General features: G+C 45.5%; 1 protein-coding gene across 3 annotated transcripts in view; it reads right to left on the bottom strand.

The window, feature by feature from the left end:
• The window catches only part of LOC106550974 (testis-expressed protein 2), a 57838-nt gene extending 39772 nt beyond the window's left edge, over positions 1-18066 (bottom strand). The window contains exons 1-2 of one of the 3 annotated variants that reach the window (XM_087728487.1): positions 17882-18066; positions 319-406 (exon numbers count right to left, since the gene is read on the bottom strand). The gene's annotated coding sequence lies outside the window, so the exon portion shown is untranslated. Of the gene's footprint in view, positions 1-191; positions 407-17881 lie in introns of all 3 variants that reach the window. The other 2 variants (XM_087728486.1, XM_014068965.2) reach the window with 2 other exon arrangements.
• Positions 18067-24318: the final 6252 nt, after the last annotated feature.

Here is a 24318-nt window from a genome sequence, read left to right on the forward strand (position 1 = left end):
CCCCTTGCTTTTCAGAGTCTGTACGTAATGGTTTTTTGGGACTAGCAAACAGTCTGGGGGTGGTTAGAAAAGGCATGGAGGGAGCAGGATCCAGCTGTGATTAAGAGAAGGGTCCTCTTGCTCACACACAGGCACACACACACTTCCCTCACTCTCCTGGGCTTCAAAAGTTAAAATATACAGATTCTCACCTCCTTTCCAAGCAGGTGTTGAGCTCAAGACTCAAAACTCCTTTTACTACTTTGTTCCAAATGGGAAAGGTTTGGAAAATCCATCCCCAGACATAAGGGATCTGCTGCTAGCAAAATGGAGGCTTACCCAAGCCTGGTCCGTTGGTCAGGTTAGCATCAGGTATGTAAATTGTTGGAAGAAAAATCCAGTCTGGTTCCAAGCTGGGAAAAAGATGCTGGAAATAAAATGGAGGCTGGCTGAAGGAAAGGTCTCTGTTCATTTTGGGTACAAGAAACTTTAGTGACAGCAGCATATTTCTGGGATCGCTGGCAAAATGGGGTTGAGATAGGTGGTTTTTTATACATTCTTTGGGCCTTTGTGATTGAGATGCCTGTTCTGTGTAAGAATGTGTCAGCCTCTGCTTCACTTACTTACTATCAGCTGCCACAGAAATGGGGAGGGTGGGGGCATGGTATTTGGGATGGGAATAAATGGTACAGGAGTGATATGAAAAAGGGAGTTTTCTTCTCACCATCTTCTGCGCATGCTGGTGGCCGGTGTTTGGACATGGTCAAGGCCAACCGTCCTGCATACTAACCTGATGATGCCTTTTGGAGATGCACCCCACATGACACCTAAGGGAGTTGCAGATTGGACACTGGGGTGGGGTCGTTAGAGGGAGGGGACTGGGTTATCATTTGATATGTATTTGTTCATGCCTCCTTGGTTCAGATCTTGCTTTCCTTTCACTGCTATCTTTTCATAACCAGTAAAAGTATTTTAATTCCACGAACAATGGAGTTAGGAGTTTTCTTTCTTGGTTATTGAGGGAGGCATGCCTGACAGAATGTGCCCTTTAATATTTTAATGGCTGTTGCCAGATCCCTAGGGGGGGCACTTTACACACAAAAGGGGAAATACTGTTTGTCTGAGCTAATCTTGTCAGCTCCAGCTTCCCTAACTGTGTTGCTTATTTGGAGTCGCTTTGCTTATGAATAGATTAGCCCACCCTTTCTACGAAATCTCCATTCCAAAAGAGCAGCCTTCCTGCTTCAGGCTGTTTTCCTGTGGCAGGAAAATTAGGGCTGCTTTCTGCCTTTGTTAAGATTTTTCTCCATTTCTCCTTTAGGGGAAATATTCTATCGTGCCTCTTTTTAATATTAAGACTAAAGAATATTTTAACCTCGGGAGGGGATGGCCTTCCTATAATATAACATTAACATTAAAATGGTAAAATTAATTTAAGCTTAAATATTTTAACTATAAAATATTATAAAATTTCATAAAAGAAAAAAAAATCCAAGAGGAGGCTTTCTACAGTTACATGGTTGTTAAGTGAATCTGGCTTCTCCATTGGCACCTAAAGCATGCGACCATAGCGATGCTGCAATGGTCATAAGTATGAAAAATGTCAAAAAGTCACCTTTTTCAATGCTGTTGTAACTTCGAACTGTCACTAAATCAACTGTTGTATATCAAGAAGCAGCTGTATAGTGTGGAAGCAATTTATGACAGTGGATAATTGCAATACTTCAACTTTCAATATGACTTTGCTAGACAAACTCAGCCAGAATTTAATCTGCAATGCAAGTGTCATCTGGAAAAAGAAATGCTTCTCTTTACTGTTGGCTCTTAAATCAATAAATTAAAATAATATATTGCAGGGTCCTGTGCAACTTTTTCACATGTCTAAAAAATAAATAGGATGTAGGAAATCCTTTGTGGGTTAGAGTTTCTTCTTCCTCGCCTAGAAATCAGTTAAATTTGTTTTATTAAGTCTGTCCTTTAAAACAAACATTATCTCAGGCACTTTGTGTCTCTGGCAATATCCACAATTGCATATTTCAAATAGATGCAGGGGTCTGTAAGGATGATTTCCTCTCTATGAAGAGAGTCACCAACTGGTATGAAGGAAGATAAAGGAAATCATTCCAAACTCTGTGTTCATATTTATTTTTGGCATCCTTTAAATACGACTATTGGAAGCCATTGGATAAAGGGCCAGCTTGCAGTTGGAAGAGCTGGGCTAGACTTAGCTGGAGGAAATCCTGACATCCCACAGTAGCTTTCTCTCACACTCTCCTTCCCAAAGGTTGCCTGTCTGTGCTTTGCTCTATTGTCTTCCTATGCCTAGATTCAGGTAATTGAAAAATAGGTGCCTTTCTAATAAAATACATCAGAATACTACATGTTCTCTTGTGATTTTGGTTATTTGAAAACAAATAAGATCGCTCAAACACCAACAGCCTGTCAGCTGTTCAGTTAGAGAATCCAAAAAGAGAATTCCTTGGACAAAAGGAAAACTTTATTGACTACACTACATTGGCACAGAATAAGCAAAATCAGCTCTGGGTTTCCCACGTGAAAGTCTACATAGTTGGACTTGATTTTCCCCCTTGGCCATCCCCTTCAGTTCATTGTGTTGCCCAATTAAGTCTGCTTCTTTTGTTATGGGAACAGTCTGGATCTTTCAAACACCAGCACTTGGGGTTGGCAGCAAGGTCTCACTTGCATTCCATTCCCTCCCCAACATACCATCCACACCCCTGCCGATTGTTGTCAAGCTGAGAGTGAAGAAGCAACTCTGCAACCTTAAACACTCAAAGAGCCATTTGGACCAGTTTCCCACAAAAAAATAAAACACTGGGAGCCAAAAAACCTGAGTGGGCATGGCCAACTCGAAGTCATGCACTCCCACCCAGTCACATGACTGTCTCTCTCTGTCTCCTCTCTCTCTCTCTCTCTGTCTGTCTCCTTCCCTCCCTCTCTGTCTTTTCCTCCTTCTTTCCCCTTTCTGTCTCTCTTTCTTTCCCTCCCCCTTCTCTCTTCTGCCTTCTCTTTCCCTCCCCCTCTCTCTTCCCCTCCCTCTCTTTCCCCCCTTTCCCCCTTTCTCTATCTCTTTCTGTGTATCACTTTCTCTCCCTCTATTTCTATCTTCCCCCTTTCTCTCTGTCTCTCTCTGTCTCTTTCTCCCATTTCTGTCTCTTTCTTTGTCTCTTTTCCTCTCTCTGTCTCTTTCTGTCTTTTCCTCTCTCTTTCTTCCTTCTCTCTCTTTCTCTATATGTCTCTTTCTTCCTCTTTTTCTCTTTCTCTTTCTATCCCCTCCCTCTCCCCCACTCCCCTTCCCCACTTCCTAACCCACACACCCAGGGAATAACTGTAAAAGTGATAGTGGAAGAGAAGAATTTTTGCAGATTGAGTGTTTTGCTGAGAGTTTGAATGCGAATAAGATTTTTTATTTCTGTGCTTACAGCTGCTCCAGATTTTCTTTCATGAATAAGAGGGAAACAAACAGCCAAAAATGGACCATTTGCAACAAAGTTGTAGTATAATTCTTCCATTAGAATCGAATCAAATACATCTCCTGGGCTGCCAGAAGTAAACTTCTGAAACTGGACTTTTCTACTTATTCTCAAGCCACAAAACCTGGTGCAAATGTATAGAATATTTTGAGGTGGAAAAAATGCATGTTGATGCTGAAATGCGTGCAAAAAAATCAGGAAATTTCACCCCTTAGAATTACAGTTATTCCCTGGGTGTGTGGGTTAGGAAGTGGGGAAGGGGAGTGGGGCATTGGCATTGTTTTAAAACATGTATCTCAATAAGCACGGTGATTTGTTAAAGAAAGGAACTAGAATCTAGGAATGATTGGTTTTTAAATTGAATGTTCCTGATAATAATACTAATACTTGGCCTCTCTGAGATTGGCAGCAAGAAGACCAAGGAATATTCATTCCAAAAATCTTTTACCAGAATATGAATTTAATTGACATGTACATTTAGAAGGTCATCTTACAACTGTCTGTCATAAGGGTCTCTCAAGAGTTTTGGACACAACAGCCAGAGTTCCCACTCCTCAAAAACTTAGCATATTTCCAGACACAGCTTAGGAAGACGAAATGTTCCCTGTGCACCAAATCTAAAAATATAAGGTGTAGCATCACCTTTTCTACCACTTTGCAACCCTCTCAGTATAAACAACAAAGCTAAAAGGATTGAAAAAATTATGTCATTCTCAAATTAAATCAAAGTGAAATGGGAAATTAATCCTGTGCAATTGAAGATCTTTGGATCTTGCAAAAGATCTGGCACCTACTTATTTACTTTAATTATTTATTTACTACCTTTATTATTTTTATAAATAACTCAAGGCAGCGAATATATCCCATACACCTTCCCCAAAACAACAAACCTGTGAGGTAGGTTGGGCTGAGAGCAAGTAACTGGCCAAGGTCACCCAGCTGGCTTCCATGCGAAGGTGGAACTAGAATTCATGGTCTCCCACTTTCTACATTGATGCCTTAACCACTAGATTTGATGCTACCTTTGGGTGCAGGTTTTAAAATGAAAGACACAGCAGACGCTTTTGCTTTAAAAAAAAAGAGGATGAAGAAGGTAAAGAGCAAATATTCTGCACTGAGAGGCAAGACAGAGGAGCTTCACACTAGTTCCCCTTGGCCGAACAGCAGAATAGAATGAGGATCCACTCAAAACAACATATTTCAAAAGGAAATACAATTACAGATCCCCCTTCTTAATTCATTATGCTTGCAGGAACTCCTTGTTTAATGACTGGTAACCTAGCAACCATTTGAAGAGCAATTTATGACCTGTTTCCAAAGTTATGATGGTTGTATTCCCCCCCCACCTGTCACATGACATTTTGGGTGCCTGGCAACAGCTGACATTTCCAGTCGTCTGCAGGGTCCTGCAGCCAGGTGAGTGAGATTTTGGTGGGCTTTGATGGAGCATGTTTGCAGTAGTGCCTCCCGGTTTTATTTTATTTTACCAATTTTTAGTACTCCCATTGGATCCTTTTTTATTTAACTAACATTTTTTGGTGGAGATAACAGTGTAGAACATAATACAAACAAAAACCTTTGTTGCTGCCGAGAATTAAAAAAGCATGGGAAAAAGAAAGAAATGGCATGGCACCAGCCCAGGATCTCCCCCTCCAGTGAAGACAGCAAAACAACCAAGAATTGAGGAGCTCTTTGTTGGCAAGAGATCCGTAAGTAAAACTAACCCTCCCCATCCCCAATAATCTGGAGAGATTAGAACGGGACCGGCAAAAAGATGTGGCAAAACAACATTTACTAGACTTTCCCGATCTGGTGGGGGCGGGGGGGGGGAAACAAACTGAAAGCCAGCTCTTCTCACAAACAACTAGCCCAATAACTTCCTATATGGAGGCTGAGCTAAAGGCAAAAAAGGCGACCAACAACCAGATAATTCAGAGTACAGAAAGTTTACCTTGGGAAAATTCAACTGAGTTTATGGCAAAGCAATGCCTGCTCACAGCGCAAACTGGTTTCAATATTTGAACAATTAATTGCCATCCAACATGTTGTACAGACATTGAAAAAATATTAGCTGTTTTCTTCAAGTACAATATCGGGCCCCAGGTACCCCCACTAAAGTTCTTGGTGGCAGTCCTTTCAGAAAAACAGTCCCTCTCCAGACAAGGCAATGAGAGGAAAAGGTATCAATAAAGAAGAAATCAGGAAAGCATCCCTCCCTCAATTACAACAATCACATCGTTCACTACAAACCCAATGGATAGCTTTTAGAATCCATATGAACAGACTTAATTATGGACGTTGGAATTCCAGAACTGCAATACTGAATTCTGTAAGCCAGCTTCTTCACTGTCACAGGGGCATGATTGATCTCCATGCTGTGGAGTGGTTACCTGAGGCCCCAAATTGGAAGCGGATTCTCCTGTCTTTCAAACAGCAATTCTGCGCATGTGCGGAACGGAATGGCGACCTTGCTTTTTCGCCCTAACACAATCTGGCGAAAAAGGGCTGGGAACCTTTGGAACCTGCTATAAAACTGCTTTAAAAGAGGTCGCCGGGATGATCGAAACCCAGGGGACACGAGAAGATCAAACACCAGGGGAGCCGATAGCTTTGGACGGCCCCGGACTTTGAAATCCTCGGCACGGCTTGGCAGGCTCGGCGGTGAAGATGGCGGCCCCGCGGCATTTGTGATTGATTTGCGGCGATTGCGAGGCCTCTTAATTTTCTTTCTGCAACCTGGTGAGCCTCTAGTGACTTTGTTTGCCGATTGCTGTTGTTGCCATCGCCTCGGAAGCGGGGAGATTGACCTGGACATTTGCTCGGATTGGGCGAATCAGGTGGCTGGCTGTGTAAGCCGCGGCCATGGCCCTCCCTGGATGCCCCCCCCCTTACATTTGGCTCAGCCTCTCCACCAACGCTGCCTTCTCTTCCTGTCGTTCTCTACTCGATGGGGTTTTTACCTCCTGGCGAGCCTTTCCCCGCTGCCTGCCCTGGCTGCTGCGGAGTCCTCTTTTGTCTCCCCTGTTCAGCATCTGGTCTCCTGCTATTTTGGGCTTCGAACACTTGACTTTCCTTAACTACAATTTTGGGGCCTTTGGATTCGTCTTCTTAGCCCCAACTGTTTTCACCATTGTTATCTACCACGGCCCCTGGACTACCATCCTTGCCATCTTTATTGTCTCCCACCAAGACCCCTGGACTACTAACTGGGTCAATGCCCATTTAATCCATCTAACCCGTTTTGTTACGGTGCTATGGACTGTGGTCGGATGGGGGCATTTACAACGTGCGGGAAGGCCTGCTGACATGTTAGGAATACGTGAGACATCCCCCCCCCTCTACTCCGATTTGTCTCTGCCACCCCGGACTTTTGAACGTTCTTCAGGCCTACAGGAGAAGAGAAGACAGATATTCTCCTGTTTACCAATCTATTGCCACTGCCGGTTCTCAACCATCTCAACCATTCTGGACCTTTAGAGTTATTTGCACAATTTCCAAGATCTGCGCAAACTTTCTTGGTTATGCGGAGTGTCTGAGTATGTATGTTATTGAATGAGCCCACTTTTTATTATTTTTAACTTTTATATCCTGTTTTTATTGTATCCTCTGTTTTTATTGTTATAGTGGGGTGTGCATGTTGAGTATGGCTGTTTGGTGTATATGAGGGGACCGGGAGTGCGGCCTGGGGCCCTCTCCACTGAGTGCAGAAGCAGAAGTGGATGGGGGCCCGAGACCATCTCTCGTCCCAGAGTGCATGGGGTGAATGGCCTGCCGAGGAGAGTGGGGGCCGTGGGATGGGAGGAGGGGTCTATGGAAGGAGGGATGGGCTGGAGCATCCCGGTTACGTTTGGGAGAGGCAGGTACGGCGAGAGCTTCAGGGCTGGCCATTACCGGGGAAGGAGGGTTCGCTACGTCACAGCGATCCCTCATTCCAGCCTTGATAGCTCATCTCAAGGACCAAGTGGCAAGGGATATCAGAGCCCTGGTCTCAGGTTGCTGTTGCTAAATGCCAGGTCTGTGATTCATAAAGCTCCCCTCATCCGGGACTTGATATTAGACAAGGGGGCAGATCTGGCATGTATTACTGAAACCTGGCTGGGCCATGAGGGAGGAGTCCCCCTCTCTGAAATGTGCCCAGAAGGGTTTCAGGTGCTCCACCAACCACGACACCAGGAAGGGGTGGGGGAGTGGCTGCCATCATCCGAAGGTCATTAGTTCCTCGTGGGATCCCTGCTCCGGAGATTGTTGGGTGTGAGTCCCTTCTGGTGAAGCTGGACCATGGGGGTCAAGTGGGTCTGTTGTTAACGTACCTACCTCCCAGCTGTGTTACAACAGCCCTGCCTGCGCTCCTAGAGTCAGTAGCCAGACTGGCGGTTGAATTCCCCAAACTGATAGTATTGGGGGATTTCAACCTGCCATCTCTCGGCGAACGCTCTGATGGGGCGCAGGAGTTCATGGCTTCCATGACAACCATGGACTTGACCCAGGTAATTCAGGGTCCGACTCATTCAGCAGGACACACACTCAACATCGTGTTTCTCTCAGGACAGTGGAGACGTGATCTGGAATTGAAGGGCATTGAGATCTCGCCCCTGTCATGATCAGATCACTTCCTACTGAGGCTGGACTTTCGGAAACTACTCCCCCACTGCAGGGAGGTGGAGCCGATTAAATGGTTCCACCCCAGGCGCCTGATGGACCCATTGGGATTTCAGACGGAGCTTGGGGAGATACCTGACTCCCTTGCCCGCAGTCCGACAGAGTCCTTGGTCGCTGCTTGGAATATAGCGACGGCTGGGGCTCTTGACCGGATTGCGCCTTTGCGGCCTCTCTGCGGCAGTGGATCCAGGAGGGTGCCTTGGTTTACTGAGGAACTCCGGGAGATGAAACGCCAAAAGAGACGCCTAGAGCGACGTTGGAGGGCCAGTAACTCTGAATCTGACCGAACACAGTTAAGAACTTTTATCAGGTCTTACTTAGTGGCGATACGGGTGGCAAAATGTGCTCATTTTTCTGCTCTTATTGCATCCGCAGAATCTCGCCCGGCCGCCCTGTTTAGGATAACTCGCTCCCTCCTGAAGGGGAGGGATGCGGAGGAACCCTTACAGGGAAGAGCTGAGGAATTTGTTCAGTTTCTGTCGGACAAAGTTGCTCAGATTCGGACAGACCTGGACTCCACTTGGGCAGTACCTGCCGAGATGCCGGGGGTGGGCCTTGATCGGATTTCTTGGAGCGAGTTCCAGCCTGTTACTCCATGGGAGCGGTAAGTGCCTCCACCTGCTTACTGGACCCGTGTCCCTCCTGGCTGGTTTCGGCCAGCAGGGAGGTTACACGAGGCTGGTTCCAGAGGATTATTAACACCTCTTTACAGGAGGGATCTTTCCCGCAGTCCTTAAAGGATGCGGTGGTGAGACCCCTCCTTAAGAAACCTTCTCTGGATCCAGCTATCCTTAAAAACTATCGTCCAGTCTCCAACCTCCCCTTTGTTGGGAAGGTTGTTGAGAAGGTGGTGGCCTTTCAACTCCGACGGTCCTTGGATGAAGCAGATTATCTTGATCCCTTCCAGTCGGGTTTCAGGCCTGGTTACTCCACCGAAACTGCTTTGGTCGCGCTGACCGATGATCTCTGGTGGGCCAGGGATAGAGGACATTCCTCTATCCTGCTGCTTCTTGACCTCTCAGCAGCCTTCGATACCATCGACCATGGTATCCTTCTGTGACAACTGGGGGAGGTGGGAGTGGGAGGCACCGTTTTACGGTGGTTCTCCTCTTACCTCTCAGATAGGTCACAGTCGGTGTTGGTTGGAGGACAGAGGTCGACCCCTAGGCCCCTTATATATGGGGTGCCGCAGGGCTCGGTCCTCTCCCCCCTCCTATTTAACATCTACATGAAGCCGCTGGGTGAGATCATTCGCCAACACGGGATTAAATACCACCAATATGCGGACGATACTCAACTGTATCTGTCCGCCCCGTGCCAACTCAACGAAGCAGTGGAAGTGATGTGCCAATGCCTGGAGGCTGTTAGGGTCTGGATGGGAGTGAACAAGCTGGCACTCAATCCAGACAAGACCGAGTGGCTATTGATGTTTCCTCCCAAGGATAGTCCAGATTCTCCATCTATTAGCCTGGGGGGTGAAAGTCTACAGCCCTCACCATGGGGCTGCCCTTGAAGAGTGTTCAGAGACTACAGTTGGTCCAGAATGCAGCCGCGCGAGCGATATTGGGTGTACCTTGGTACACCCATGTTACACCTATCCTCCGCGAGCTGCACTGGCTCCCTATTGGTCTCCGGACGCGCTACAAGGTGCTGGTGATTACCTTTAAAGCCCTACATGGCCTTGGAAGCTGGATATCTGAGAGACCGCCTCCTGCTACATACCTCCCAATGGCCGATAAGAACTCACAGGCTAGGCCTCCTCCGGGTGCCATCGACTGGACAATGCCGGCTGGCGACCCCTGCGGGGGAGAGCCTTTTCTGTAGCTGCTCCGGCTCTCTGGAACGATCTGCCTGCAGAGATCCGGACCCTTCCCACTCTCACGGCCTTCCAAAACCTGGCTGTTCCGGCAGGCCTGGGGCTGTTGATCTATGAATCAGGTCCAGCCCCCAGCTAAGCCGAATGTATGTTGTGTTTTTTAAACTGTTTCTATTTCTCCCCTATTTGTTATTTTATTTTATCTTGCATTTGTAAGCTGTCCAGAGTCCTACGGGATTGGGCGGCATATAAGCTTATTAAATTACAAAATTACGAATTAGCCCACCATACCACAGATGTTATTCAAGATGAAGGCATATTTAGCCTCCTTCCAAATCTTTCCCATCGGAGTCTTTGGTGAGGAAAGGATCACTCCGTTAATAGCTAACATGCGAGCTCCCCCGGTGAAGAGATACTTAACAGCACAGAAGCTGGTCTCATTAACGCTTCTGGCGCTCTCCCAAAGAAAGAACAAGACAATATATTATACAAGTTAGAAAATTTAAATAAATCCTTATTGGTCACAATGGACACAGCAGAACCGCTGATAGATCTGGTTTCCCCAATAATTGAGCCTCTCACTTCTCCCCCAGAGGACAAGGGATTACATGAGTACAAGATCATGGAAAATAGAAGCCAAGACCCAAAGGGGGTGTTAGAGATCCCAGTAGAGATGGAGATGTTTTCATCCCTGTGTGAATATCCCATGACACCTTCAGCACCAAACCAAGAAACTGAGAATCGACCCAAGTCAGAGCCACCATCCCAAAGAATGAAACACAACCTAATAACGCCTTGTCCTACACTCAGAGAAGAGACATCGGAATGGCAAGCTCTGTTAGCTGGTGCTAAAACCTCTTACCTTGAACAAGTTCTTCAAGAATCTACATATGATCTAAACGGGTCCTCCCTATTTTTAAAGAAGGCCAATTCAGTGTGCGATGACACCTCAATCCATGGTAACAACCAGACATCTTCCCTTTGTATAAATCAAATTTCCTGATGAGCTGCAAAAGATGACCCACGTTCCCTTATAACCTGGAATATAGCAGGTTGGTCTGTTCCATCAAAAGACCAACTCTTTTTTGACTATATATCATAATTTGATATAATCTTCTTGCAGGAAACCTGGGCCTCCTATGAGTTTCAGTTAGATGGCTATCGGGTTAACTCAATCCCGGCTGTCCCAAGCATTGTATTTGTATTTGTATTTGTATTTAGTTTATTTGTATGCCGCCCTTCAGCAAGGTGGGGGGGGGGGCGAGAGCTAAAGGGGGTATTGTGACATTAATTAATACATCCTTGCAATTTAAATGTGTACCACTGCCACCTTTCCAGCCATGGGTTGTAACTACATTACTCTTATTTAAACAGGTGGAGATTTTGCTTTTTAATATCTATATTCCTCCACTTAATAAGACTAATATGATTAACAAGATTTGAGACAGCATAGAAGATTTTATTCTTGGCTGTTCAGCCAAATTCCCCAAAGCTGCAATAATTATAGGGGGAGGGGGACTTAAACACTAGAATGGGACTAAATGATCAAGCATTATTTAAGCGCTCTACATGGGGCAGCCCTTGAAGAGTATTCGGAGACTTCTACTCGTCCAGAACGCAGCCGCGCGAGCGATTGTGGGTGCACCTCAATACACCCACGTTACACCTAACCTCCGTGAGCTGCACTGGTTACCGATTAGTCTCCAGATACGCTTCAAAGTGCTAGTCGTAACTTATAAAGCCCTTCATGGTATTGGATCTGGGTACTTGAGAGACCGCCTGCTGCCAATTACCTCCCAAAGACCCATTAGATCACACAGGGTTGGCCTCCTCTGGGTTCCGTCTACCAGCCAATGCCACCTGGCTACTACCCGGGGGAGGGCCTTCTCTGTGGCAGCTCCGGCCCTCTGGAACGAACTCCCCGCAGGGATTCGGATCCTCGCCTCTCTCCAGGCCTTCCGAAAAGCCGTCAAAACCTGGCTTTGCCGGCAGGCCTGGGGTTGATGAGTTCCCCTCCCCTCTCGACTTGTATGGTTGTGTGATTCTTGGTTATTTTAATTACTTGTATTCTGTTCTATGTTCCCCTTTTCCCCTTTTGAGTTGTTCGCCGCCCTGAGTCCCTCCCGGAGAAGGGCGGCATACAAATAATAAAATTCAATTCAATTCAATTCAATCATTTTAAGATTCACTATGATGAAAATGTAACAGGAGAATCTTTGCATTCCAGACAATTTAAAGACCCTAAAGTTAATCGGGCAGGTTTGTGTGTAACACAAATGACTGTATGTTTGGATCTTTGTATCCTTAATGGGTCCCCATGGGGCGACTTTCCAGCAGAATATACTTATCGGGGAGCAGGAAGAAAATCCACAGTTGCTTACTGGATAATACCATATGACCTCCTGAGGTTCTTACAGAAGATGGAGGTAGAGTCGCGACTGGAAAGCGATCATAATATCCCGGTTGATCAGAGCCCTAAAGGCTAATAAGGCACCCGGGGCTGATAATGTCCTGCCAGAAATAATCAAAAAGAATGCCAGTTGGTGGGCTCCACTTTTAGCATCACTGTTTACATTTATAGATAAAACAGGCCATATGCCTAGAGATTGGGGAGTAGCAATTATTATACCAATTTATAAAAAGGGTAATGGAAATGACCCAGGCAATTATAGACCCATTAGTCTTCTACGCGTTATTATTAAACTGTATGCCAAACACCTAAATTATAAACTTCAAGATTGGCTAATTTCAGGGGGGATAATCAAAGACGAACAAGCCGGTTTTAGAGAAGGGAGATCTACGGCGGATCATATCTTGGTACTCCACCATTTAGTACAAAAATACACATATAAAAAAAAATTCTCTCATTTTGTGGCCTTCCTTGATTTTCAGCAGGCCTCTGACTCAATTTCCAGGATCACCCTCTGGGAGAAATTAAAATGCACCTCTATTGATAAACACCTCCTCTTCCTGTATGGCACTATATGCCAATTCCACCTTGAAAGTGAGGTGTAATCCCCAAGGGAGTTTAACCGGCTCAGTAAGGGTACAAAAAGGGGTACGGCAGGGTTGCATCCTGTCCCCCTCCCTCTTTAACTTCTACATTAATCCCGATTGATCTCTTACAGAACCCTGATTTCCATCCTCCTAACCTAGCACAACGCAAAGTGCCAATTCTCTTATATGCTGCTGCTGCTGCTGCTGCTGCTGCTGCTGCTGCTGCTATCATTTCACAAACCCCTGCAGGACTGAAGAGAGCAATTAGGGAAATACGTGGCTATTGCAGGCAAAACAAGGTGGTCCTTAACTTTGATAAATCAAAAATTTTAGTTTTTGCTAAAAGACCAAGCCAACACTCCTGGAAAATAGAAGGACATAGTTTGGAACAGGTTAGAACATTTAGATACCTTGGGGTGGTTTTCCACTCGCAAGGGACATGGAAGGCACACCTGGATCATACATTGCAAGTAGCCAATAGGTCCTCAAATGCAATTAAACATTTCTTTTATACAGGTGGAGGTCAGTTAGTACCTGCTGCCTTAAAACTTTTTGAAGCCAAAACATTGGCACCAATTCTATATGGGGCACAAACAGGAATCCTTGCAAAGAAAGGCTTGCTAGAAACCATACAAACCAAATTCCTGCGAGCCATCTTAGCTGCACCCAATGGAACTCCAAATGCCCAGTTAAGAATTGAGACAGGCATGCCTCAAATTCAGGTAAGAGCCTGGAAGATGATGATCATTCATTGGCTTAAAATGCATTTCTTTCCAGAGGGATTGTCCCCACTAGTGTTGACTGACAATTTCCCCTCCCCCTGGAAGCAGGCAATTGATCACAAGGTGGGCTCCTATGGGCTCTCACCGTTATTCTTAATGTCCCTAGGCTTTGATCAAGCAATAGCAATAGCAGTAGACTTATATACCGCTTCATAGGCCTTTCAGGCCTCTCTAAGCGGTTTACAAAGAGTCAGCATATTGCCCCCAACAATCTGGCAAAGCAAGTAGTAATTAATTAAGCAAAGCAAGTAGTAATTAATAGAATGAAGAACATGGAATTCCAAGAAGAACTAAATAGGTTGCCTCTCCACAGTAGGGACAGAATCAAACAGGGTATGTGGGAATTGGCAAGATATTTAAATGACCTGATCTTCCCAAAACAAAAAATAGCTTTCTTCAGAGCCAGATTTAACATTCTTCCTTCAGCACTCCTCCAGGGCAGGTATAAGAGAACAGCTATAGCAGAACTGATGCAAGAGGGGGTGCACAGGTAAACCCACTAGTGGCTGGCCAGGTTAGGTGGTCTTAATAGAATGGATCTTATAAATTCATATTAGCTTGGCTTTTCATTCTAGTGCCCTGGAGTTCCAAAGTTGATTTTTAGCTGGAGTGAACTTTCTCTCCAACTTCCTCATAAGTATTAAAAATAGGGCTGAACAGTGTGGCAAGACCCTGTAAAGGAGGGGCACAGGAAGCCAGGCATGGGTGAGAGATAGAACAGAGGTAAAAACTGCTGACAGCTTAAGACATTATAGGAACTTCTCTTTTTTGTATTTCTCCTATGTACTTCGCTGTAACATTCCAAAACTTCTCCTTTTTGAAACGTCATGTTTGTCTCGTGTATGGAAACGCCTTGAGAATGCACAGTGTGGAACACGGCATAAAAGTAGCATCCTGGGCAGAGCCCAGGCAGTTCAGATTTTGGTGTGTGAACACGCTGAACTCGATGCATCAAATAAACCTGTTTCTCTCACCTTCGTGGTATTGAGTCCTGGTCTTTCGTAAGTAGATTACAAACCTCAATCTGCTGCAACAGAACGGGTTTGTGTATGTGGTAAAGGAGAAGTGGAAGATATCTCACATGTTCTATTACACTGTGAGCTATACAGAGCTTGTAGGTCTGCACATATTCTCCCCTTATTAGAGAGATTGCCAGGGAGGGCAGACAATTTTTATCTAGGCTTTCTCCTCCAGGACACTAACCCAGTTACCACGTATGCAGTGGCAAAGTTCTGTGCTGCTGCAATGTCCATAAGAAAAAATTGGCTACAGAAGTATAGTTGTCATCTGGTGCCAATTATCTGGACATATCTCTAACAATCTTTGGACCATTGTATTTACTCCTATACTTAACAGAGTTGCATCCAGGTAAACCAGGGAGTGACCTGAACAATCTGAGAACATGTATGTTATTTTCCACTTTTAACATCAATACTTTTTAATTATATCTTAATGTCAGTACTTTTTCAGCATATTGTAAAAACTAATGTGTATTGCTGGTCTTTGACCGTAATAAAGATTTACTTACTTATTTACTGATGGTTTCCGATGTTTACTTGTATTTCTGGCAAAAAAAATGCCCATTGGATATAATGAATTCATTTAGTGACGGTGTAACCACCACAGAAAAGATAATAAAAACGGGCATGTTCAAGTGGTTGACCCTTGTAATGACTGCTATGACTATTGTTCCAGACTCAATTATAGTTATAAGTCAAGGACTACCTGTACTATATTTTTATATTTGCATACACCACCAGCTGGTACACAGTTAAATTCAAACCACAATTCAATCAATCAAGACAGTAACGTAATAAAGCCACTATTATATACTATAATTCTCTTAATGATCTGCACTAAGTGGCTGTGGGGACCATCATCCTCTCTCTCCCCGCTCTTCCTATCCTTTCTTCCTCCATTGTTTCCTCATGTGCAAAATATAGATTGTATGAACTTTGGGGCAGGGATTGCTATCCCCCACCCCCTCTTTTTTTTCATATGGCAAAGAGGGAGATGCAGTGATGTGCCTGTATAAATACTACCAAGCAAAGATGTGGATTTTGCAGGTCAACTGAACAAATGTGAGCCAGTTTTTGCACTTAATCCTGCTGGCTTCTTTGCCACTTGGATGCAACAGCCCACTGCAGCATTTTAGTGGCAAATGATAGACAGGTGAGGGCCAAGAATAAGATAGACAGCTCTTCCATGCTGAATTCAGCACTATTATGCCTGAGAACACTAAATACATTGCCAACTGAACAAAAGGAACACTCCCAAATCTTTCTTTAAACCAGATGCAACACTTGAGCACTCAGAGCTGCATGTAGCCTTAAGGCTCTGGGTTTTGATCTCAAAAAACCTCCAAAAGGTATAATCAAACTGTACATTGGATGTGGAATTACTAAAAAAAAAGACTGAAGATATTCATATTAAAGGTAAAGGTAAAAGTTCCCCTTGCATATATGTGCTAGTCGTTCCCGACTCTAGGGGGCGGTGCTTATCTCCGTTTCAAAGCCAAAGAGCCAGCGCTGTCCGAAGATGTTTCCATGGTCATGTGGCCGGCATGACTCAATGCCGAAGGCGCACGGAACGCTGTTAACTTCCCACCAAAGGTGGTTCCTATTTTTCTACTTGCATTTTTACGTGCTTTCAAACTGCTAGGTTGGCAGAAGCTAGGACAAGTAACAGGAGTTCACTCCGCTAGGCTGCACTAGGGATTCGAACCGCCGAACTGCCGACTTTTCTGATCGACAAGATGACCATCTTAGCCACTGAACCAAGAAGTCCCTATATTCATATTAATTGTGTTTTATTTTAATTATATGGAAAATGGCAAAGCTAACCAACCTACTCTGAGCTCTGATGTCAGTTTGGCCTCATTGATATTTGGATGGGAGACCACCAGGGAATCACAGCTTCAAAAGTGCTAAGTTAAAAAAAAAACACCAGATGAAAGCAATGAAAGCCCCAGCCATACCTGGAATATTTCTGGCTTGGCAGCCTCATAAATCTAAATAACTATAACAATATTAATAATTCCTATTACACAGAAAACTACATGGCTTGGAATCAATAAAAATTAGAAGACAAGGAGTTGAAAGCTTGTAACAAATTTGAATATTGCAATAAACAAAAACAAGACTTTATATGTAAATCCAAGATACTTTTTGTTTTGCTTTGTGAAGCATGGCTTCCAGATCACCATTCAAAGGCTAAGTGTGGCTTCCACACCCAGAAGAGTCTGGGGGATGGAGGGAGGTCGTAAGAGTCAGGAGGGCCATCTGAATGGGCAGAGCTTTGATTCACAATCATGCCTGCCATCTTGGCTAGATGATCCTCCCCTTGCTGGCAGATGTTCCTCCTTGGACTGGAAAAAGTTGGGCAGCCCTGGTTTAAGTGGTTAATGAAGGCAGGAGAATTCCTCTAATCTCCATGTCCTGTCCCACACTAATTACGGGGAAGACAGGATCAAGGGTCCCATACATTCCATAGTTCCCATAGACTCCCCTGGCCAGGCTACATCAAGAAAGGGTGGGCAGGTGCCTCTTTCACCCACAGAGATCTTTCCTCCCCCAGGGGGTCAACGGATGTCTGTGTGCAAAGGAGGCTCTGCTCCTGCCCCCTGAATGGAATCAGCACTTCCAGGTGCAACAGGGAATCTGCAGATGGGTGGAAATCAGTGAAAGCCATTCTCTCCCAAGGAGGAGAAGAAGGAACGGACCAAGTTTGAAACACCCCCCACCCCAAGAAGAGTGCATCACCTCTGGTGCAAAACCATTTATGCTTCTGAAAGGGGAATTTAAAGCATCCTTTTGTCTTTTTCATTATTCTCAGCTGGCCGTTTCATAGAGTGAGCCTCACACATTCCCTTTCCTTTGTTTAGCATGTAAAGTAAATGACATTCAAAGACATTTGTCCTTGTGTAGGATACTTATAGTATTCTCTCTCTATAGCACACTCACATACACAATCCCTCCCTGCTTATAAACCCTTCTCTACTTTTTTCCTTTGCAGCAGTTTATCCAATAAGAAGTTAGAAACTTTGGCCTCTGAATTCCGCAAAGGGCATATTTGAAGCATACAGCCTGCAATGAGAATGAAATGGAATCAAATAAAGCTTGCATATACCTGCCCCCCATCTTCGCCAAACTCACCAATCTTTTCTGACCCTCCAGGCACAGGATCGAGGCTCCTTGGGGTCACCCCACTGCGGGGATCTTCTTCACGTGGCTTGGCAGCTGCTGGCCACCAGATTATCTCCCCGCTTGAACGGGAGCGCTGTGGCTTGCCCTGCTGCTGTTTGCTTGTGTCTTGACCACATCAAAGTGGAGCTTCTGGGATCCATATGCCCACTGCTGCTGCCGTACTCATTCCCTCCAGGGCTGCAGCCCTGCACTCAAGCCCCCCCCCCTCACCCGGAGCGGAGCGTTTCGGATGCTTCAGTGCAGTCTGCTGCTGCTGCTGCTGCTGCCTGAGTCCATCCGCAGGAGGAGAGAGCTGCTTCCGAGAAATGTCATGTCCACTAATCTGGGGTGACTCTGGCAAGTCCCCTTGATGTCCAGGTAATTTACACTCATGCTGCTTGCAGCCTCTAGGAGAGGAAGGAGAAACACAGCAGAAAGCACTTTCACACACAGGTAGACTTGCAGGGATCAAAATTAACACCAGGGCTGTCCTGGCTCCCACCAACCCATCCCCACTTCATGTCCTCCCGTGATGGGTGCTAAAAACAGCCATCTTTCTAGACCCCTGACCTTATTCCAAGTGCCCCCCCACCAATGGTGCACTCCAGTCCTCCCTCCCTCCTTCAGTAGAGACATAAGCTGAGCCAGCCAATCCTGACAGAAAGGTTAGCTTCCCTCCCTCTCCCCCATTTGCCCAGGGCTGCTGTCTTGGCAAGGCAGCTCTTTCCCGTTCAGCTGATCAAGGGAAACCAATATGTACAGAGGCCACGCTGTGATCCAGATCCCTTGTAAGGTTTTCGTTGTTGGGGTTCACGTTCTCAGAAATGGCTTCCCTGCCTGCAATTCCTGTTCTGTCCAGATAAATACAACTCCCTCCCTTTCCATTAGCAGCTTAAGGAGGAACTGGGGTAAAGAGCCTTCTGGGCTCCTAGTCTTAAGGCGCCTTGTGGCTGATGGGAGCCATTATTTGCAAGTCCCCCCCCCCCCCCACCGGGAAGGCTTGGCCTGCCAGTAGAGCAGCTTTGCTTCAGAGCCAAAATCCCCAAATGGGGGGAGAAGGGTAAATCCCCAGATTTTAGGCAACTGTTCAAGGCTGGAGGAGAGAATATCTTGGTTGCATTTGCACAATACTCTTCGGTTACAGATTTGTATCCTTTTCTGGTGTGTACGTAACCTAATATACTAAGGCACTAAGCTCCCAAAAGCCCTGCCCTGCCTAGCAGCTTAGCATGTTATGTAAAAGAAAGCCTGTTGTGCATATGCCTCAGCTAAATCTTTACTCGGCTTGGGGGATGTACAACTGTGCAATTGAACCTCTGACTATTTGCAATTTTTACTGTCATTGTGTCTCTTTCACAACTTCTCTTTGAATCCTGCTGCTTAGCTTGCTAGCACCTGTAGGACCCTCCTAGGGTTCCACCACAAAAGCGCGTAGGACAAAATCGCGCTCGACAAAAGCGCGCTGTGACGTCATCACAGCGCGACGAAAAAGATCGAAAAAATGTAAAAATAAAGCTAAAACCTTCCCCTAACCCCCCCAAACCTAACCCTAAACCTAACCCTAACCCTAACTCTTAACCTAACCCTAAACCTAACCCTAAACCTAACCGTTAAAGTAACGAAAAACGTAACGCTAACCCTTATCCTAACCCTAACGCTAACGCTAACGCTCTAAAGCTAACCCTAACCCTTACCCTTACCCTTACCCTAACCCTAACCCTAACCCTTACCTTTATGTGAATCGGCTTGCTTTAATTTAATTTTTATTAATTTTTATTTGAATTTTTCGATCTTTTTCGTCGCGCTGTGATGACGTCAAAGGCGCGATTTTGTCGATCGCGCTTTTGTCGTCCGCGCTTTTGACGGGTCACGCCCTCCTAGTGACCCATCAAGTTGTCATAAAGTTGTGCAAGACACTGAAAACCTGGCCGCTCTCTCAGAGCTTGGGTAGGGCATGGAAAGCCTTGATAAGATTTTACGTGGAATGGTTTTATTCTGCTCCGTATGGTCTTCCTGGAAGTGTGAAGGTTCCAAGAACCACCCTCAACAAAAGAAGACTCCAAGGCCTGAAGTTCCTCAAAGTTCCAATTTATTAGAGAGGTCATGTTGGCACATCTGGGAAAACCCAAATCTGAAAATTTCCAGGTTTTCCTCACCCAGTTGAAAGTTCAGAACCCTTGCCCCACACCCACAAGTTCATCACATGGTCCAATCCAACTGAAGGCAATCTTCAGGGCAGGTCTTCAAGGCAGGCAGCAGCTTGACAGGCTTCTTAGGAGCCATGCGACCCAGGGTCCTGCGGGATGGTTTATCTGGCTTAGACTTACAATGGGGGTTTATTTCTTTGTCCATTGCCACAGACATGGTATACCAGTCCTGAAGCCGTTCAGGCACTCCTCGAATGCCACCCCCTTGCGGAGTTATGGGTCCAAGTCTTCCTTAAAATAGTATAGGAGAATGGACTGTGGCCAGTGTCTCAGGCTCCCTGCCACCCTCCGAAACTCCCAGACTAACTCTTGGGGGGGGGGGTGTCCCTTGCTTCATTTCCTTTATTTTTGCTTCGTCCTCATTTTTCTGGTCAGTGTCTTCAAACCTGCCTCGGAGCAATTGGACGAAGTCATTGGCACCATGCAGCGCCATGGCACCCTCATCATGTAGCTGGGCTATCCAGTCCGCTGCTTCTACCTCATTCATCCCTTCCCCTATTGTTGAGATCTGTTGGTGGTCACTTCTGTATCTGTCCCCATAGAGGTCAATGTGCATCCAAATCCTGTTGAGGAAGTACGCCAACTTCCCCAGAGTCCTAACAAAGGTCACCCAGAACCTGGAACTGGGACTGGAGGTGCTGCGGCTGGTGGCTGCACTATGACTGGAACTGCTGGGGCTGGCAGTGGCTGAAACAGGTGGCGGTGCAACTAGACAAGGCCCCAGGATGACTGGTGGTAGTGTTGTGGGAGGTGCCGGTGGGGTTGGCGCTGGTTGCTGGAGCTGCACTGGGGCCGAATATTGCACTGACATCCATTGGCATTGCCCAAATCCTCCCAAATTCCCAGGCTAACATATGTGGCAGTCAGGAAGCTGCAAAAGGAAAAAATGGCTTCCAAAACTGGCAGGAAATATATCATGTTTCTTGTTATTGTTCTGGCTTTTTTATTAGGTCAAGAAGACATCAAAGTAGAGCCAGCCGAACAAATAGATTTAAAAATAGTTTCTATCTGTGAAGTAACCATCCTCTGCTACCAAATGTGATGTTCCCGTGGGTCGTCCATGAGGCCAATGTGGAGAAAAGACACGGACACGAGCTTTCTCGGGATGGAGCGACCCAGATTGGGGGTCTGAGAGCCCCTTTTATTGAGATAGGACAAAGGCAGGAGGAGCAATCAGCAATCAGCATGTGATTTAAGACAGCCTGTCAAACTACAATTTCTAATCTATTGCTCAGGGAAGTTCTGTCTATATATGGTCAAATCCTGGGCGTCATTGGTAAGACACATCTAGAGTGAACATCAGGATGTTATGTTCTGAACTATCAGGATGTTATGGAGTACTATCAGGATGTTATGTTATGTAGGAGTTTGTTTTTTCCTATGTGGTTCAGTGTGGCCGCGCATGCCCCGTTATGCACTGGGCCATGGGTGACCACTACGCCTACACAAGGAATTATATTATAACATCTCCTACTTTTTTCTTTTGTCAAAAGGACTTTTCCTCTTCATCTGACAGGGCTGTCAACAGTGCTTTTTGTTGCTGCGCATCAGGGCCTGTTAAAGCCATGTTGATACTCTTTTTCTGTACCATGCCCTCCACTGTGGACTGGATTATACTTTGGATGACAGGGATAATCACAGCATTCTACAAATAAACCAATAGAAAATCACATCATGGCAAAGGGTGGGCAAAGGGGGAATAGAAAGTTACAAGCTGCATGGCATTGGGAGGGGAAAGGGCATGTGTGGGAGTAGCTGGCTCACATAGTTCATGTTACATGAGGCTGCATAGTGAGTCCTGGCCGTTTAGGCCGGAAAGATGTTTCTGGTGCGATGTTTTTGCATCCGTGTATGTGTGTTTCAGACAGCAGAAACTGCCCTGCACACACACACCCGGAATGGATTCCAACATCTATCTTTGGACTGTCAGACTGTTAAATACAACTAATCACTCCATGCACACGCGGAAACGTATGACTAGTTTTCTTTTTCTTTCTTTTTTCGTTTCCGCTATAATTTTACACCAGTGAGGCTAAAACCAATTTCGTTGTATTTATTTTGTACAATGACAATCTCAGAAACAGAAGAAATATCTTGATCTGCAACATTTAATTTTAATTGTGTTCAGCGAAGTTTCTAGTGTCCTCAAGAAAATGCTTGAAGATTCCTATCAGGTGGAATATTAATGGTTTGAGGTAGGTTTATTCCTTCAGTCAAACATGGGAGCTTACTGCAAAGTCAAAAAGAACATCCCTTGCCATCGTTAAAGTATGCAAGTTCTAATGCTCACAACTATGTCCCAGTAGCAATGAATCTTGACAAGGCCAACGTTTTGGCCCAGTTATTACATTGTGCCCAGCTAGGTTTATATAGAGGCTTTTTGAATAGAGGCTTATTCAAATAAAATTCCTGAATCCTTAATAAGAATGGCATACTTCACTTCTAATGCACTAATAGAAATATGCTCATCTCCTTAGAGCACTGCAACTTTAAGATGACTCCCAGGATTCCCTAGTGTGCCATGATCTGTTTTAGGGACGCTTCTTAGACTTCCTTGAGGAAATAAAAACAGGATCTTGCAGGTTAAACTTTCCATCCCAGAAATGTTTATCTTCAGCCTAGACAAAACCTTGAGGGAATGAGAGTTGAGCATCATGGATTAAGATATGCAAATAGATGTTGTTAGTATCTCACATCTTAACAATAGCTGCTGCACAATAGTTCCTCTGCCTTGTACAGTCACCAAACGTTTTAATACTATTTGCATGCCCCATACTGGATTTTCCACACTGCCATGAATGGATATGTTACCCATCAGGATGTAAAGTAATAGATAATATAATCTCCTGTTTGAACACGGGATTATTCAGATTCCAAAATCAAATGTTTTATATTTGTTACTACTTCCACTTTATACTCAACAACAAATGGAATAAATAAAACTCATTTGATCATTCACTCATTTGTGAATCAGGAGTGTCCATACTACATAGTGATCAATCTGTAAATATCTCTAAGAAAATCTGTTATTCAATCCATTTAGCTTCCATGTAATGTAAATTATTACCTAGCTATTTGTACAATGTACATTTCCTGAACTTGGTTGGCGTTAGATCATTAAAGGAAGCTGAATGTGTCAGCTCCATCTTTACCAGTCAAATCCAAATGCTAAGCTGGGAACTGCATTCAAGTGTGCTTTTTAAAATCACAAACTCCCACCAAATTACTGAGCAAGACGTCAATATTTCTATTTTATGCAGTGCAGACAAATTGCATTTCAAAATCTGTGAAAACAAAGAGCTCTTTCACAATTTTGAAAGATTACAAAATGATCTTAGGTCACACTTTCCTCTGCTAACATTTGGCAGATGGTATTAAATCTGCTGTAGAAATCAGAGAAAAGGTTACAACAGAACAAGAAAATGAAAGGACGCAAGCTATTTTCAGCTCCCTCCACTACAAACTCAAGAGCGCCCACTCTTCCATGTGGGAGAGCCTTTGAGATTATAGGGAAATGAGCAAAGCAAGATTGCCTATTATCAGTAACCCCCGTTCTTGACAATAAAGCTCTGTTGAAAAAAAATGTTGTGATTGAAGAACCTGTTTTCCTAATGCAGGAAAAAGGAGGCCTAAGTGCATGTGCAGTTTTGGACTGCAATTTTTGTCCAGGAGGCCAATAAAGTTCCAGTATGTCCTCCTTCCCCTACTGCCCGCGCCCTCCTTTAAAGGCCCACGCTGGTGCCCGGTGACCCCGAACGGCTCCAGTCGTGGGGAGACCCGGGGAAGAGTTTGGCTCGGTCCGGCAGCAGCGCAACGGAGGAGCGGCTTCCCGCTTGCAGAGCCGCTTTCCTGGCCGGGCGGCTGCCTTCCACTCTCGGGCCAAGCGGTGCTGCCCACAACCCAGTCCGGCCGCCTTCGCGTGGCCGCCGGGCCTTCTCCAAGGAGGCGACGGCCTGTAGAAAGCGGCCGGGGAGGGCGGCGCTGCAGGGCCTTACGGGGCTTCCCCGAGGGCTGCAAGTGGCCATTAGGGAAACGCGCCCCGGTTCAAATGGGCCCCTTGGGCAGTTCCCCCGTTTGGCTGCTGTACCAAGCCAGCCGCCTCCTCAAGCCCAGCCCGCCGGTCAGGGCAGCCCGCCGGCACTAGCCGGGGAGCCGCTACCTGCGCAGCAGCGCCCCCTGCCGCCCTCGTCTCTGCCTGGG

This window comes from Thamnophis sirtalis, unplaced genomic scaffold (assembly GCF_051295495.1).
Source record: "Thamnophis sirtalis isolate CommonGarterSnake01/CBP01778 unplaced genomic scaffold, rThaSir2_p1.2 scaffold_14, whole genome shotgun sequence".
Taxonomy (NCBI): Eukaryota; Metazoa; Chordata; class Lepidosauria; order Squamata; family Natricidae; genus Thamnophis; species Thamnophis sirtalis.